This window comes from Erinaceus europaeus, chromosome 8 (genome assembly GCF_950295315.1).
Source record: "Erinaceus europaeus chromosome 8, mEriEur2.1, whole genome shotgun sequence".
NCBI lineage: Eukaryota > Metazoa > Chordata > Mammalia > Eulipotyphla > Erinaceidae > Erinaceus > Erinaceus europaeus.
Window position 1 is genome coordinate 5,531,495 of NC_080169.1, and position 17,722 is coordinate 5,549,216.

The 17,722-nt window shown below is 39.7% G+C and overlaps 1 protein-coding gene and 1 long non-coding RNA gene across 3 annotated transcripts in view; one reads left to right on the forward strand and one right to left on the reverse strand.

The window, feature by feature from the left end:
* POU6F2 (POU class 6 homeobox 2) overlaps positions 1–17,722 on the reverse strand; it is a 591,094-nt gene that overhangs the window by 204,564 nt on the left and 368,808 nt on the right. The window lies entirely within an intron of this gene.
* LOC132539851 (uncharacterized) overlaps positions 1–17,722 on the forward strand; it is a 57,366-nt gene that overhangs the window by 21,150 nt on the left and 18,494 nt on the right. Inside the window, exon 4 of one of the 2 annotated variants that reach the window (XR_009551120.1) lies at positions 139–385. The exons of the other annotated variant lie outside the window; for it this stretch is intronic. This is a non-coding gene — a long non-coding RNA (uncharacterized LOC132539851). Of the gene's footprint in view, positions 1–138; positions 386–17,722 lie in introns of those variants that run through there. 2 annotated transcript variants of the gene reach the window in all.

Here is a 17,722-nt window from a genome sequence, read left to right on the forward strand (position 1 = left end):
TGGCGTGTCCGCCACTGGGAAGGATATTCGCTTTCCATGGGGACTCAGACTAGACACCTTCAAAGCATAAACAAAACTATAGTTTTCTTGACCAACTGATGAAAAAGTTTGAAAACAGTGATTCAAAATATTCTACAGGCCAGATATTATCATCTCATCAAATATCAGGTCTTGTCAATATCTGCACACAGCTCAACTTTTTTCCCTATGTGGTCTCTAATGTGGATAATTGAAGAATGGATTAAAAACCTGCCCTTTTGACAATCTCATCAATGTGTCCTGAAGTCTCCCCTCTCCAGAGCTCTACCACACTAGGGAAAGATTGCAACAGGCTGGGGATATGGACTGTTACACATGTACCAACTACTGTATTTTACTGTCAACTCTGAAGCATTTATCTCCCCAGTAAAGAAAAAAAAAGTTATAAAGAACTGTAAGTAATTGAGTCATTTTCAATTATTTCAGTCAAATTCACTGCTGAGTTAGTATGTTTTCTACTTATAAACTACATGTGTCTCAGCCATGCTCTTATAGAAAATACTTGGGGATGAGCCCTAGGTCAGATGGATGGGGTATACAGTTAATGATATTTATATACTTTACCCATATTTGGGAGCTACTCTCTGTCCTGACCCAGCTTGCTAGTCCTGTTTCCAACTCTGACACCATCACCATCTTCTCAGACAATACTTTCAAACCCCCCCACCCGCCGCAAGTTAGCTACTGGGATCAGGCAAATATTAGTAAAGTCATTCGCTCTTTGGAATATACCTAAAATCAACTTCCTAGCTTCTTTCAACATGAAGATCTCAAATTTGCCTGCACTGTTGAAACCCCTGTGACAATGACAGCAAAATATTTCTACAAGGATTGAGTGGCCATGTCTTTTACATTTCTGGGGAAGTCTTGAAGATACAATAACCTTTTGTAATGAAATGCTTCATGCACACAAGCAATCATAGCCTTAGAGTTTTCAGTGAGAAGCTACCTGAAATGAAGGAGAAGACCAAAATAAGTCATCATCTTTGCTGGAGAGAAAGAGCTCACTGAGATAACTGTGGTCAGTTAAAAGGAATTGTTGCTTTTGACTCTGAAGACCTATATGTAATTTTTTAAAAAAATTTTTTTTAGTGGGAAATTAATGGTTTACAAATACGTGAACTTTGAGCTTTGCTACTTGCTGGAATACCTTGGCAAATCACTAGCTATGATGGTTGCATTTCTTGGCCTAGGAGAGGGGAGTTTATCCTCTATGAGGTCACGAACCAAACATGAAAAAGCTAATGGAAAATCTACATGAAGAAGCCTATGGATGAACTTGGCAGAGAAGGAATGAAGGTGTCAACCTTCACTTGAACTCTACAAGACGTAAGCAACAAAGACGTGAGAACACCAGTTAAGTGTTAAGGGCTACATATATCTTATGTGGTTGTCAGAAGCAAAAGAGGCAGGTTAAGGCTAACTTGGGGGGTAGGGTGGAAGCCATGTCTTATCTCTTGAATGGCATGGAGAAAATCAAACCTAGGAGTTGTGGAGCTCCTGGTTGAGCGCACATGTTGCGGTGCACAAGGACCCTGGTTCAAGCCCCTAGTCCCCACCTGCAGGGGGAAAGCTTTGTGAGTGGTGAAACAGTGCTGCAGATATCTCTCTGTCTCTCTTCTTCTCTATCTCCCCCTTCCCTCTTGATTTCTGACTGTCTCTATCCAACAAATAAATAAAGATAATAAAAATATTTTTAAAGCGCATGTGGCACAAAGCGCAAGGACGGGCATAAGGATCCCAGTTGGAGCCCCCAGCTCCCCACCTGCAGGGGAGTCACTTCACAGGCAGTGAAGCAGGTCTTCAGGTGTCTGTCTGTCTCTCCCCCCCTCTGTCTTCCCCTCCTCTCTCCATTTCTCTCTGTCCTATCCAACAAGGATAACATCAATAACAACAACAATAATAACTACAACAATAAAACAACAAGGGCAACAAGTGGGAATAAATAAATAAATCTTTTAAAAATCTTTAAAAAATAAATAAAATAAAAATATTTTTAAAAGGATAAAAAAAACTATTATGATATCAATGCTGAACACTTTCCAAAGAGATAGAATTTGAAAGCTAGCACAAAAGAAGAGAGATGTGCATCTCTTTAAAAATTTTTTTTGGTATCATCTTCATTTATTTATTGCATAGAGATAGACAGAAGTTGAAAGGAAGGGGTGATAGAGAGGGAGAGACAGAGAGACAGCTGCAGATCTATATATAGCACTACTTCTCTGCTCATGAAGCTTCCCCCCTGCAAGTGGGCTTGAACCCAGGTCCTTGCATATTGTAGCATGTGCGCTCAAATGGGCACACTGCCACCGAACCCCAAGATGTGACTTTCTCTAAAGGATATAGTACCATTCTCCCATTCAGAAGGCAAGATCACTATTCTGAAAGCAGATCAAATTAAATTTTCAGTGTTACAATGTGCTGTCTCCAAGTGTGTCGTGGTATTTATGGACAATTTATAATTTGGACTTCTTTGCAGAGAGTTGATCATATGTACATTAAAATAATCATGATAACCTGTCAAGAGAAATTTACTACAGTACATTTACTGGGAAAAAAATTAAAAAACAAGAGTAAGACAGGCAGCCTTTTCAAACGTCACTAGGTCTCTTTATCTTGTGAAAGGCTATCACGATAGTTACACAACCTAAAGAAAGCTGGGAGCCCTTGAGGGTTTATTGTACACCTGCCTTGTAAATTTACACCCTACTTTGAACACTTTGGGATACAAATACACATGTACAAATACATAATTTTGCCAACAATGCCTGGGTTGTGTCATTGATATAAGACCTGTAACATAAACATGAACAATCTATCTTAATCAGTCACAGAGTTATCGTGAGAATCTATCTCACGACAAATTCTCTTTTACAAAGCTATTATCTGACTTCTGGAAGCCTCCAGAAACTTCTTGATAATATGGGTAAGACTTGGCTGGAGCAAGGTTCACCTTTGGAGGCTCATAGAAACAGGAAGGAGAGTGGTGGAGGCACACAGGAAAGTGCTGGTTAATGGGGAAGGAGTTTCAGTTGGGCAAGTGTGGCAGAGTTCTGGAGATGGATAGCAGTGCTGCTGGTCAGTCATCAGTAGTCACTATATTATGTATACGTCATTACAGAAACAAATCTCTTACCAAACAACCGTAACTTAGAAGAGAATCTGTCTCCAAACATCTTACATTCTCTGTTCATTTCCCCGATACTGTTCATTAGTAAATAGTGAAATTTTGAGAAGATATGCTTACTTTGCAGTGTCCTCTGGTGCCCTCTCAAATAACCTTGCCCCAAGGTGCTCTAGATTCTAGCAAGATCAGGAATGTCTGGAAGTTTGTTGATGTCTGCCAACTTACGGGGTTCACTGCAAATTTGGGAGACCTAGAATAGGACTCAGTGATCACTTTGTAAAGAAAAGATGCCTCTATTCAGGAGTCTTCTCCACTGCTTCCCATTGTGAGTCTCTGCTGAATCCCACAGCAATCAGAATGTTAGCTTATTTTATTTTGGCTGCATTTCCTTATGCTTTCTTATGTAGTTTTCTTTCTCCATTTATGTGGTTAAATTACCCAGTGTGAGCTTTCAGGGAAAGAACCCCCCCCCATCCCACTTCTTTGTCCCTTTAAATTACCTGTGAGAAAAATACCAAAGACATAATTTTGGAAAGTAGCTATAATTAGTTCCATTACCAACATGCAGCTGTAGCTATCTCTTCAGTAATTTTTAGATATAATTGAAAGGTGAGTAAGATCCAGAGGAATGGCCCATTTGAATCTTTCTCTTTGCATTTGTATTATGTCTAGTAGCACAGTTAAAGATTTGGGAAGTCCTACAGGTCAGCTGGTCAGCCCTGCAGACTTAGAGATGAAGGAAAGAAAGGAAACACCATCCCCACACCTATGGAATTCTAATTTTTTAAAAAGGGCTAAATAGAGAAAGGAAAGTCTCTTCAACAAATGATGTTAGGTAATAGGGTTGAAATGTGCTGAAGAATGAAACTGAACCACTACATTTGACCGCACACAAAAGTAAGCACCAAATGGATTAAGGTCTTGTATGTCAGACCAGAAGTTATCAAATACTTAAGAGAAAAATATTGGCAGTATTCTTTTCATCTAAATTTTATAGGCATCTTCAATGATACAAATCCAACTATAAGGAAAATAAATCAATGGAACTACATCAGATTAAAAATCTTCTGCATGGTAAAAGAAACCACCACTCAAACAAAGAGACCCCTTAAAGAATGAGGGAAGATATTTACATGCCATACATCAGACAAAATGCTCATAACCAAAATATATAAAGAGCTCACCAAACTCAGCAACAAAAAACCAAATGACACCATCTAAAAATGGGGAAAAGATATGAACAGAATATTCACCAAAGAAGAGATCCAAAAGGCCAACAGACGTGAAAAAAATGCTCCAAGTCAGAGAAATGCAAATAAAGACATCAGTGAGATACCACTTCACCCCTGTGAGAATGTCATACATCAGAAATGATTGCAACAACAAATGTTGGAGGGGTTGTGGGGCAAAAGAACCCTCCTGTACTGCTGGTGGGAATGTAATTAATCTAACCCCCATGGAGAGTAGTATGGAGAACTCTCAGAAGGTTAGAAATGGACCTACCCTATAACCCTACAATTCCTTTTCTGGGTCTAAATCTTAAGGAGCCAAACACACTCATCCAAAGAGATCTGTATCTACCTATGCTCTGAGTAGCATAATTTGTAATAGCTAAAACCTGGAAGCAACCCAGGTGTCCAACAACAGATGAGTGGCTGAGCAAGTTGTAATATATATATATATATATATATATATATATATATATATATATATATGTATATATATATTATGGAATACTACTCAGCTATTAAGATTGATGAATTTACCTTCTTCACCTCATCTTGGATGGAGCTTGAAGGAATCATGTGAAGTGAGATAAGCCAGAAAGAGGATGAATATGGGATGATCCCACTCCTAGACAGAATTTGAGAAATAAGAACAGAAGGGAAAACACAAAGCAAAATCTGAACTGCATATAGTGTACTGCATCAAAGTAAAGGACTTGGGGTGGGGGCAGTGCATGATGGTGAGGAGGACCTAGGTGGGGGTTTAGAGTATCGTGCAGAAAATTGAGAGATTTTATACATGTACCAACAACTGTATTTACTGTTAACTGGAAACCACTAATCCACCCAATAAAAAAATATTAAAGAAAGAAAGGAAACAACATCATTCTCTCTCCTTTATTGAACACAGATGTCTAGTGTTCTATTTAGAACCTTATTTGTGTCTCTAAGAGTGAAGGAGCACGCCAATCAAACACACTTTGGGAGAGCACAGGCTTAATACTGAGCCAACTTATTATTAGTTCCTTCTATTGGGTTGAACTCATTTCTTCCCAGATGGCACGTCAAGGTCCTTATAAACACTTCAGGTTGTGATTTTACTTGGAAATAATGTTTTTATAGGGGCAGTCAAGTTAAAGTAAGGTCACTAAAAGACCCCAGTTCAATTCGTGGTGTCCTAATAAAAGGAAAAATTTTGACATAACTGCAGACACACAGAGGGAAGACATGTTTGTAAAGATGGAGAATTAGAGTGAACCATATAAAAAAAGGAAAGATAATGGTTGCCGACAAACTCCCATAAGAGAGGACAGGACAAAAGTTAATATTCAGAGAGATCAAGTCCCTATCATCACCTTGACGTTTTGAATCCTGAACTTTAGAACTGTGAGGTAAGAATTTCAGAGTTTTTTTTTTTTTTTTTAAGAAAATGTTTACTTATTTTTTATGAGACAGACAGACAGACAGACAGACGGACGGACGGGGGGCCGATGGTGATGCACCTGGTTAAGCATACACATTACACTGAGCAAGGACCTAGGGTCAAGGGCTTAGTCCCCAGTGGAGGGAGGAAGCTTTCTAAGTGCTGGAGCAGGGCTGCAGGTGTCTGTCTCTTTCCCTCTCTACACCACTCCTCTCAATGTCTCTCTGTTTCTATCCAATAATAAACAAATGAAATATTTTTTAACTTTTCTTTTTTTAATATTTATTTTATTTATTTATTCCCTTTTATTGCCCTTGTTGTTTTATTGTGCTGTTATTGATGTCATCTTTGTTGGCTAGGACAGAAAGAAATGGAGAGAGGAGGGGAAGACAGAGACGGGGAGAGAAAGATAGATACCTGCAGACCTGCTTCACCACCTGTGAAGCGACTCCCCTGCAGGTGGGGAGCTGGGGGCTCGAACCGGGATCCTTATGCCGGTCCATTAATGCTTTGCAACATGTGTGTTTAACCCGCTGCACTACAGTCCAATGCTGGTGTGTAAGCCAAGCAGAAAATGGGAAGGACTTGAACAAAAAAAGTCCTGTGAGTGTTGAAGGAAACCTGAAAAAGAGATGCTTTATAGGGTGTCTAGAGAGCTTGACTGGAGGCTCCTGGTGTAGGGTTGTAAGGAACAGAATCTGCTCAGAGGAGAAGAGAGCACATTTCAGAGTGACATGAGCAGTTCTGGAAAGAGTGGAGTTAGCCCAGTGCTGAATGGCTACATAGGCCTTGCCAGGCAGTTTAGGGAGACTAGAGCAAGGACAGAGAGGACCACTGGGAGACAGGGAAGTTTCTTGTGGCAGTTAGAAACCATAAGGGTTGGCATTCTGACCAAAAGAGGGGGCAAAAAAAAACCAAAGAGGTGAATTTGGGTACTAATTTAGGGACAGCTCTGGAATGCAGTGATTCATGCAGTTGTAAATGGGTGATGATTAAAGAGGAGGCATAGCTTCCCTTCAAGTTTGGGAGCTACACTGTCCTAATCCAGATTTCTAGTTTTATTCTCAACTCCTGACACCATCTTCCCAAACAATGTATTTTTTTAGCCTACCTGCATATGAGCTATTGGGCTCTGGCAAAAATTACTTAAGTCATTTGCCCTTTGAAACATTCCTAAAATAGACTTCCTAGCTTCTTTCCACTCCAGGATCCCCAATCTCATCTGCTCTACTCCTACGTTCTGGTTCCTATTTATTAAACACTTTGCCCTACTTTCTATCTTACTGCCTCTCAGCCACCAATTTCTAGGTGCTACTATGATTCCATCCTGACTTCCCTGGACAGACAACCTCACCAATGTGACCCAGAACCTCACCTCTCCAGAGTTCTACCTCACTAGGGAAAGATAGAAACAGGCTGGGGGTATAGATCCACCTGCCAATGCCCATGTCCAGTGGAGAAGCAATTGCAGAAACCAGAACTCCCACCTTCTGTAACCCGAAAAGAATTTGGTCCATACTTCCAGAAGGGTAAATGATAAGGGAAGATGACCAGAGGGCTCTGAACTCTAATTCCATCAAGTCCTGGAGAAAAAAGAGGAAGAAGGGAGGGGTATTTGGAAATAGTGATGGGTGTATGTGTGACTCAGAAGGAAGATAAAGCAGAACCCAAGGGGAAAAAAGTCAAATATATAAATAGAGATAGGTAATCATATATAGATAGAAAACTATAGAAATAATAGTCAACCTACATTGCTGTTTCCCATGGAGGGGGTGGGAATACAGAACACTGGTGGTGGGAACAGTGTAGAATTACACCTTTGTTATTCCATTGTTTTATCCTATAGTAAATCACTAATAGAAATAAGTAAACATTTAAAAAATAAAATAAAAATAATATATTTTAATGAAAAAATAAGAGGAGAGGAAGCTTGCAACTCAGTTAGCTAACCAAGAGGCTAAGAAAGATAAGACACTAGAAGAAAAACACTAAAAGACTTCTCAGCGAGTCATGTGCTTGACTTGTGGCAGAAAGTTCCAAAGAGACATTAAACTTGGACATAAATCTTTCTTTTCTTTGGATCTGCTCAGCTTAGTTGCTGTTTACGATTCTGAGATCCTAGACTGCACAGGGTTAAAATCAGGGCTTTGGGTGCCTGGAGACTCAATATTGTATTTGTTATCTAATTAGGGTGATTTATCATCTAGAGATCTGAAAAGCAGAGAACTTCCTAGATACTTTTATTTACTCGAGATTTTTACAGTTTCTTAAATCTTACTTACTGTTTTTCCATTGGAAAGATATGGTTTTTTTCCAGGAGCACAGTGCTGCCAGCTATGTTTTGAAAGAGCTTTCTATGGTTGGTTCTCATTAAATGCTAGTGGGCAACAATAAACACTGTGGTGAGTAATTTATTTATTTTTTAATTTATCTTTTTTATCTTTATTTATCTATTGGATTGTCACAGCCAGAAATTGAGAGGGAAGGGGGTGATAGAGAGGGAGAGAGACAGAGACACCTACAGCACTGCTTCACCACTTGTGAAGGCTTCCCCCCTGTAAAATGAAGGCTTTACATTTTAATAATGAATATTTCCCAATGTACTTTAAGTGCATAATATCTTACTCATTTACATTTTTCATCGTTTATCACTATTTTGTTGCCAACAAAGCACTTTTTGGTATACACTGTGAAAAGATTCCTCTCTAACTAAGTAATGCCTCTATCACCTTTAAATCTATTGTTCCTTTTGCGAGCTCATCTAAATTATAGTTTCTAAGGAAGTTTCAACTATACAGTACAATGTTATCACTTAACAGTCATGATGCTTTGCATTAAATCCTCTGATCTTACTTGGGGAAACTAATCTCCCTTCGATTTTATAAAGAAACAAAAATGCAACATTGAGAAAACGGTTGACAAGTTAAAATTTTCTGGGCTAAAAGAGAAGGTGAGAACTAGTTAGTGCTCACTCTTCCTGTACTGACACTCAGTTTCCCCCCACCCACCCCTTTCTCAATGACACTCTAGACTTCATTTTGTACTGATTTCTCCACTGCTGTTCTCTTGTCTCTTGCAGATGCAGTCTTGGAGTACCATGCTATAATGAATTGTTTTGTCACCTCAATTTCCTCGGTGATGGTTTCTTAGTCTTTCTATGTTTTTTTTATGACCTTAAATTTCTGAGATGTGCTGTTTGGGAGTGCCCAGTTTCCCTCATTCTCCCCTCTCTTGATTGAACAGTTATGGGCTTCTCTAAGAAGTGAGGTACGCCTTTCTCAACAAGTTGTATCAAGAGATTCAAACCTCCTCCATATGACATTCCTTGGTTAAAGTAATACTTTATTTATTTATTTTTATTGCCACCAAGGTTGTCACTGGGGCTTGGTTCCTGCATGACAAATCCACTGCTCCTAGTGACTTTTTTTATTTGTTTTTTTAAAAATTTTGTTTATTAAGTTTATTTATTCAGATAGACAGCAAGAAATTGAGAGGGAAGGAGTTGATAGAGAAAAAGACAAGAGTGACACCTGCAGCCCTGCTTCACCACTTGCAAAGCTTTCTCCCTGAAGGTGAACCCTTGATCATTGTATCTGGTAGCATGACCCCAGATCATCGTATCTGGGTGCATTACTCTCCAGCTAGGTCCAGGAGGTGGCTCAGTGGATAAGGCAGTAGACTCTCAAGCATTACCACCCAGCCCTCACAGTTAAGTTTTCTCTTCTACTTTCTCTTCTTTATGCAGTGTCAGCAAATGAACCCAAAGCTTTATGCATGTGTGGTATCACTGAGCTGCCTTCCTAAACATATTTTTGGCTAGTATTTTGAGAAAGAAAGAAAGAAAGAAAGAGAGGGAGAGAAGGGCCAGGTGGTGGTGCACCTGGTTAAGCACATATGTTACAATGTTCAAGGACCCAGGTTCGAGCCCCCAGTCCCCACCTGCAGGGGGAAAACTTTGTGAGTGGTGAAGCAGGGCTGCAGGTGTCTCTCTCTCTCCCCTTCTCTGTCACCCCCTCCCCCTCTTAATTTCTGGCTGTCTCTTACCCAGTAAATAAATAAAGACAATAAAAAATTTATAAAAACAAAAAGGAAGAGAGGGAGAGAAAAGGAAATGAAGGGTAAGAAAGGGAGTAAGAGAATGGGATGGTGAAAGAAAAAAGGGAGAGGGAAAGAGGGAGAGAGAAAGGGAGAAGAAGAGGGAGGAGAGGGAGAGGGAGACTAGTATTGCTCCACATTTCTTTTTTTTTTAAGTCATATATAAATATTTTTCCCTTTTGTTGCCCTTGTTGTTTTTTATCATTGTTGTAGTTATTGTTGTTGTTGATGATGTCATTACTGTTAGATAGGACAGAGAGAAATGGGGAGAGGAGGGGAAGACAGAGAGGGGGAGAGAAAGACAGACACCTGCAGACCTGCTTCACCACCTGTGAAGCGACTCCCCTGCAGGTGGGGAGCCGGGGTTCGAACCGGGATCCTTGCACCGGTCCCTGTGCTTTGTGCCACGTGTGCTTAACTGCTGTGCTGCTGCCTGACTCCCTGCTCCACATTTCATAGTTGTTTTGGTTCTATGCATGATGTTCTCATGTGGTACTAAGCTCAAAACCAGGCCCTCATACATAATAGGTTGAGCCATCCCCGGACCCCCCCATTCTTTTTTAAAAACTATTTTTGTACTTTGTTTATGAAGTTGGTTGTAGTGTCCAGGTGTTCCTGGGAGTTGGGGAGAAGACAAAGGCAGATTTACCGTCTATATCTTGCAGATCTATACATGTTATTTGAAACTCTTTTTTGTTTGTTTGTTTAAGTTGATAGTGTAATCACTATTTGCATTTCAGGCTTATAGTTTCACACCTCAACTAGTGATATATCACACTGCAGCCACCATCATCCAAGAAACTTCTCCGTTCCAATCTCCTCATCTCCCATACTTACTCTCTTACGACCACTTTTTTTTTTTTTTCAGAATTGATGTGTTTCTTATTGTTTTGTTTACTGTTCACTCTGATTTTTTGATCATCCATATTTGATTGAAGACATGCAGTATTTATTTATTATTGTTGTTATTGTTTACATCAGACCACTGCTCAGCTCTGGCTTATGGTGGTGTGGGGGAGTTGAACCTGGAACTTAAGATCCTCAAGCATGAGAGTTTCTTTGTATAACCATTATGCTGTCTGTCCCTGCCCAAGCCATACAGTATTTATATCTTTAGATTATTTCACTTAGCAGAATCCCCTCAAGGTTCATCCATGTAGTCAAATATGGCAACAATTTTTATAGCTAATTTAAAAATTGTATCTATTAAGTACTACTTCATTCACTCACTAGTCAATGTTCATTTAGATTGTTTCCATGTCTTTGGTTACTGTGAGTAGTGCTGCAATGAATATGCCTTTTCAAATTAATGTTATTTTACCCAAGATTGAACTTGCTAAATTGAACGCTAGTTCTATTTTAAATTTTTTGAGTCAAATCCATATTGCTTTTTTTTTTTTTTCAAACTGGACGTGACTTTTAAAATAATTTTAGAGATGGGCAGTGGTGGACCTGGTTGAATGTATGTGTTGAGTGCAAGGACCCCGTTTCAAGCCCCAGGACCCCACTTTCAGGAAGGAATCTTCACAAATGATGAAGCAGTGCTGCAGATCTCTCTCTGTCTCTTTCCCCTCTTGATCCCTTTCTGTCTCTATCCAATAAATTTATACTTAAAATAATTTTATTGGGAAGGCGAACAGCTTATAGTACAATTGATGACACATAGGTGCAATCTTGCATCTCTCTCTGATAGGCATCTGCAGAACATTCTCTCCTCTAATTCACATTTTGTCCAAGTGGTTGTACCAATTCCCACTAACATTGTCCAAGGATTTATTTCTCTTCCCATCTTTAGAGTTCCTTCTTAAGCTTCTGTAAAGACTTCTTTGAGATTACTTTTTATCCTCTTCTCATCTCTAACTTCTCTGGAGAAATACTTAAGAGTTCTTATCAATATTCTGCAAAGTATCCTAGTCTCACATTTGACTCCATTACCTACCATTATTTTACTCCCTAAAATGTTTTAAATCATTGTCTCTTTGCATTACCATTATGCTATCTATCCTCTGCCACCATTAATTGACTTTATAACCCAAATGTTTATTGTAAACATATCATTTATTGAATATCTATCATAAACTAGTCCTTGAAGGCAGCCCTTGGAGTCATTGAAGTATGTCTTTCATTGCCAAGGACTTCTAGTTAGGCGAAGAAGAATCCACAGTGGGACCAGGCGGTGGTGCACATAGTTAAGCTCACACAGGACAATGTGCAAAATACTGCTCTTTTTTTTTTTTTCCAAACTAGATGTGATTTAAAAAAAAAAAGAATTTTCAACACAAGTAGAACCTGAACTGAAATTGTATATTGCACCAAAGTAAAAGACTCTGGGGTGGGTTGGGGGGAGAATACAGGTCCAAAAAGGATGACAGAGGACCTAGTAGGAGCTGTATTGTTATATGGAAAACTGGGAAATGTTATGCATGTACAAACTATTGTATTTACTGTCAAATGTAAACCATTAATTCCCCAACAAAGAAATTTTAAAAAATTACGGGCAGAAAGTAGTGGACCTGATGGAACGCATGCATTGCCACGCACAAAGACCTGGGTTCAAGCCCCTGGTCCCCACCTGCAGGGGGAAAACTTCATGAGTGGTGAATCAGGGCTACAGGTGGGTCTCTCTGTCTCTCTCCCACTCCACTCTCCCCTCTCAGTTTCTATCTGTCTCTATCCAATAACAAATAAATTTAAAAGGAAGAAGGAGAATAAGAAGGAGGAGGAGGAGAAGGAGGAGAAGCAGAATAAGAAGGGGGGGAGGAGGAGAAAGATAAAGAAGGAGGAGGAGGAGGGGAAGGAGAAGAAGAAATATTCACAGAGATATTAACAGAAATCTGCCACGTGCTAAACAAAGTGTGGATATGTGCAATGGTTCTCACTGAAGGTGCCCAGGCCCAGAGGAAGATGGCTAAATGGGGTTAGCTAGGATGGTGACAGAAATGAGCTAGGGGCCAGCTTGAACTCTGTACCTCTTTGTGGTGGCTGGGAAAGACGATAAATTGATTATCTCTTAATCAATTTTTATTTGGTGTTCGTGATTCTTCCTAAGTTATGCAGCTATAAAGTACCGTATTTTCTTAGAAATTACAGAGTAGTTTTTGGGTTATTTCTGAACCCCCCTCAAGTTGTCTGTGTATTACTATGTTTGAATCTATCTCCACATCTACCACCTAATGCTTTTTACAAGCATTACTTTTTGTAACCCCACAATAGTCATATACATGCATACAAGCACTGATTCACTCATTCACTCATGCACTCACTCACTCACTCACTCACTCAATCACTCATTCACTCATTCACTCACTCACTCATTCACCCACTCACTCATTCACTCAGTCACTCATTCATTCACTCACTCACTCACTCACTCATTCACTCACTCACTCACTCATTCACTCACTCACTCACTCATTCACTCACTCACTCACTCATTCACTCACTCACTCACTCATTCACTCACTCACTCACTCATTCACTCACTCACTCATTCACTCACTCATTCACTCACTCATTCACTCACTCACTCACTCACTCACTCACTCACTCAAAAATGCCAGTTCTTCATTTACTTCATAAATTTGTGGATCAGAGAATCACAGACTCCCATTCAACCAAAAGCAGTCAAATTTCTTGGTTTATTTTCTTTTCTTTCTGTCTCTTAATATTTCATTTATTTATTAATGAGAGGGGTAGGAAGAGAGAGAGAGATAGAACCAGACATCACTCTGCACACTTTATCCACTGCGCCACCTCCTGGACCCCTCTCTCTTTTTCTATCTTCCTTCCTTCCTTCCTTCCTTCCTTCCTTCCTTCTTTCTTTCTTCCTTTCTCTCTCTCTCTTTTTTTTTTCTTCCACAGCAAATTGGTTTTCATGAAAGCATCTCCATTTCCAAGATTTTTAGACTCTTATTTTTTTTTAAGAGTAAGATAATTGAGTAATCAATCAGTTGATCTTCTCCTAGACTTTTCACCCCATACTTAGTGGCAAATTCTGCTTTCTGGCAGAGACAGTGCCTGAAAATGAGCATTTGGGCATTTACTGATGGAAAGTTGTGGCACATCAAACGGGTTTTCTCAGCCACAATGGGGAATTTTGAAAAGCTCATGCTGTTGTGATCATCTCTAAGGTTCCCTCCCACAGCTGCCAGGGCCTCTCTGCAGGCACATGGCTAGCCTTGGGGCTTTCTATAATTTCTTGCTGATAAGAGATAGGAACTGATTCCTGATGGTACTGGTTATTTGCTTCACTGATTGCACCTGGATTTCCTTGGGCTGGGGAGGGGGATGGCCAAAACAAAGCCAAGCTGCAACTATTTTGCTCTTGCTTTCACTGAGACACAGAGCCAGCAGAACTATTCTATTGGGAGTCAGAAAACGTTTTAAAGTTGGGACTGTACTATGCTATCTGTTGCAACTGCTCAACTCTCTCATTGAGTGCAGAAGCTAAAACGATATGTAAATAGATAAGCAATGGGTGGTTCCAATACAATTTTATTTCTGGAAACTAGAGTTTGAATTGCTTCTAATTTTTTATGTGCCATGAAAGATGTTTCTTTTCATCTTTCAACTATTTGAATTTTTTTTTTTTAAAAAAATGTTTTTAGCTCGCAAGTACACAAAAGCAGATGTGTTCCGAGTTTGGCCCTTCCCTGTCTGGGGGAATCTTTGATTTAGGTGAATATAAGGAGCAGGTTTCTGGAAATTACTGTTTCCTAGCTGGTCAAATTGCTGCTCTGTGTTCTGTGGGGCTTGTGGGGGTAGGCTGACTGACCTTAGACTCAAAAAGAGAATCTGGGAAGCCCTGGGGTATCAGAGAATATTGCAATTAAAAATTATCTTTTTAATTTTATTTAATTTTTTGGATAGAGACAGAAAGAAATTGAGAGGGAAGGAAGAGGAGTGAGGGAGAGAGAGAGACAGGGAGACAGAGAGACAGAGAGATCTGCAGCACTGCTTTACCCCTCTGCAGGTGGATGCACAGTCAATAGGGTCCACTACCATCCAGCTCCCCAAATTTATTTGACTTACTTATTTTTTGTTTTATTTCACCAGGGCACTGATGAGCTCAGGTTTATACTGGTGCTAAGCACTGAATCTGAGACCTCATAGCCTCAGGTTTGAAAGACTTTTTGCATAACCATATGCTATCTCCCCATCCCTATCAGAGAATATTGGAATAAAACAACCACTGTAGCTAGAAATATGGTTCAGTGGACAGAGTGTAGGACTTGCGTGCTTGAGATTCTGGGCTCAATCTCCTGTATCACTTATGTTCTCATGTCTTCCTTTCTCTTATAAGATAAACAGATCTTTTTTTTAAAAAAGTAATGTAAAATAGACTGATTTTATAGGGGAAGAAAGTGAGTCCTGAAGACATCAACCAGATGACCTGAAATTGGGATCAGAATACTGGCATTTTAACTTTTTGATTTAGGCGTCTTTAATGATTTCATGTTTAGAGAAGGTAAGATAATCAATACAATAATAATGCCTGACTGATGCCAGGAGGACCAAGTCTCACAGTGATTAACAAGGATGATTAGTACCTGAGAATTCAGTTTGCAGTTTCTGACTGTGACCTGACTCAGGACAAGGTGATTCGGCTACGAGAGCCCCACTAATCCCTTTCTCTTTCTTTCCTTTGCCCTTTCTTTCTCTCCTTCCTTTCTTTCTCTACTTCTTTCTTTCTCTCTTTCTTTTTGAGTTTTTAACAGAGCTTGTCTCAGCACTCGTGGTGCCTGTAATCAAACCAAGGACTTGAGCACTCCAGCCATGGTTGTCTTTTACTTATTGACTTTTTTCTTTTTTTTTTTTCTTTTACCAGACACTTTTATTGATTTACTTCTCTTTACCATTAGCTCTGGCTTATAGTAGTGGTAGTGGTGGTACTGGGGGAATGGAGAAGTTGAATCATCTGAAATGTTGTATACTGTCAACTATTACTTCCTTCCTTAGAGCTGGGTCAGTAGTTCAAAACCATGTTTACGTCCTTATAATACACTTCTTCTTTTTTAAATTTTTAACTTATAATTTTATTAATTTATTATTGAATAGAGACAGAGAGAAATTGAGAGGGGAGGGGGAAGTAGAGAGGGAAAGAGACATAAAGATGCCTGTAGCCCTGCTTCACCACTCATGAAACTTTCCCCCTGCAGGTAGAGACCAGGGGCTTGAACCTGGGTCCTTGTACACTGTGATGTATGCACTGAACCAGGTACACCACTGCCTGTTCCCGTAACAAACATTTTCTAACAATCCTTAAAAACTTGATATGGAATAGTATAAATTTAAATTTAAAAACCTACCTATGGGGAGTCGGGCGGTAGCGCAGTGGGTTAAGCGCAGGTGGCGCTAAGCACAAGGACCAGCAGAAGGATCCCGGTTCGAGCCCCCGGCTCCCCACCTGCAGAGGAGTCACCTGCTTCACCTGCACAGGCGGTGAAGCAGGTCTGCAGGTGTCTGTCTTTCTCTCCCCCTCTCTGTCTTCCCCTCCTCTCTCCATTTCTCTCTGTCTTATCCAACAACAATGACATCAATAATAACTACAACAATAAAACAACAAGGGCAACAAAAGGAATAAATTTTAAAAAAACCTACCTATACACAAAACTTCTCAAATATATACAAAGGAACTATGTTTTTGAATTGTAACATAAAGGAAAAAATTAAAGGAAGAAACTTGATAAGAAATATCATGGGGGACAAAGCATGATGGTTATCAAAAAAGACTCATGCATGAGACTCCAAGGTCTATTAAAAGACAAGCTGAAGCAGACTGATTTATGCATTGATAGGCAGAACCCATAAGGATCACGCTATTAATGACAGGATAAAGAGCATGAAACTAGTGATTTAAATGCCACCAGCAACATCTGAATTGGAAGCTTTTCAAAACACTGACAACTCTTGGTTAACTTAATGATAGACATGAGCACCACCAAGTCCAATTTTCCCTTGATGACATCACGTAGTTGTATTCTTGGAAAGTCCAGGAGGTATAAACTTTGCACACAAACTTTTTTGCGTTTATATGTCAAATGCATTAAAGTGTATCAACTCAGATTACTTTAAAAAGTTACTAATTAGCAAGAATATCTGGCAGAACTTTGGTGTCTTTGCATCAAGCAGGTGGAGGACACACTTTCATTGTGGGAGACTGTCCTGTATTTGCTAGGATGTGAGTGTTTCTGCCCCTCATCTGTTATTTTATGGAATAGGAAGCACGAATGGTGCACTTTCTAAACGCTGCCATTTGGAGTGCCCTGTAGACACTTCTGCTTGAGCAACTTAACAACAGCTCTATCTTTCCACTTAAAAACATTCACTAGAAGTCATCACACACCTTTTGCCTCAGTGCTTTATGACTCCCCTCCCTTTGCTAGGGGAGCCATCACCCTGACTGTGGCTGTGACCATCCCACATGCACACACACTCGTAAAGGTAACATCAAGCAGATCTGATCTGACACCAATTAGTGTCCTAGTGCTGAAGTCCCATCTCGGGCGAATGCAGAACAAGTATGTTATTTTATTTTATCTACTTTCCATTATCTTTGATGGACTTTACAGCAGTAACAACAACAAAAAAAAAATAGTCCATCTGGCATGCGACTCAGTGACTTTCACAGTCTGTTATCACATCTCCCTATGCAGACAACACATAAAAACATGGCATATTATGTTAGGCACTAAAATTGAGAGTCATCGAAAGCTAATTTTTATCTAGAATTAATGTATTTAAAGAGAGACTCAGCACAGCTATCACATGCACTTTAAGAATCAAACTCAGTAACCCTTCCTATACAAAAAT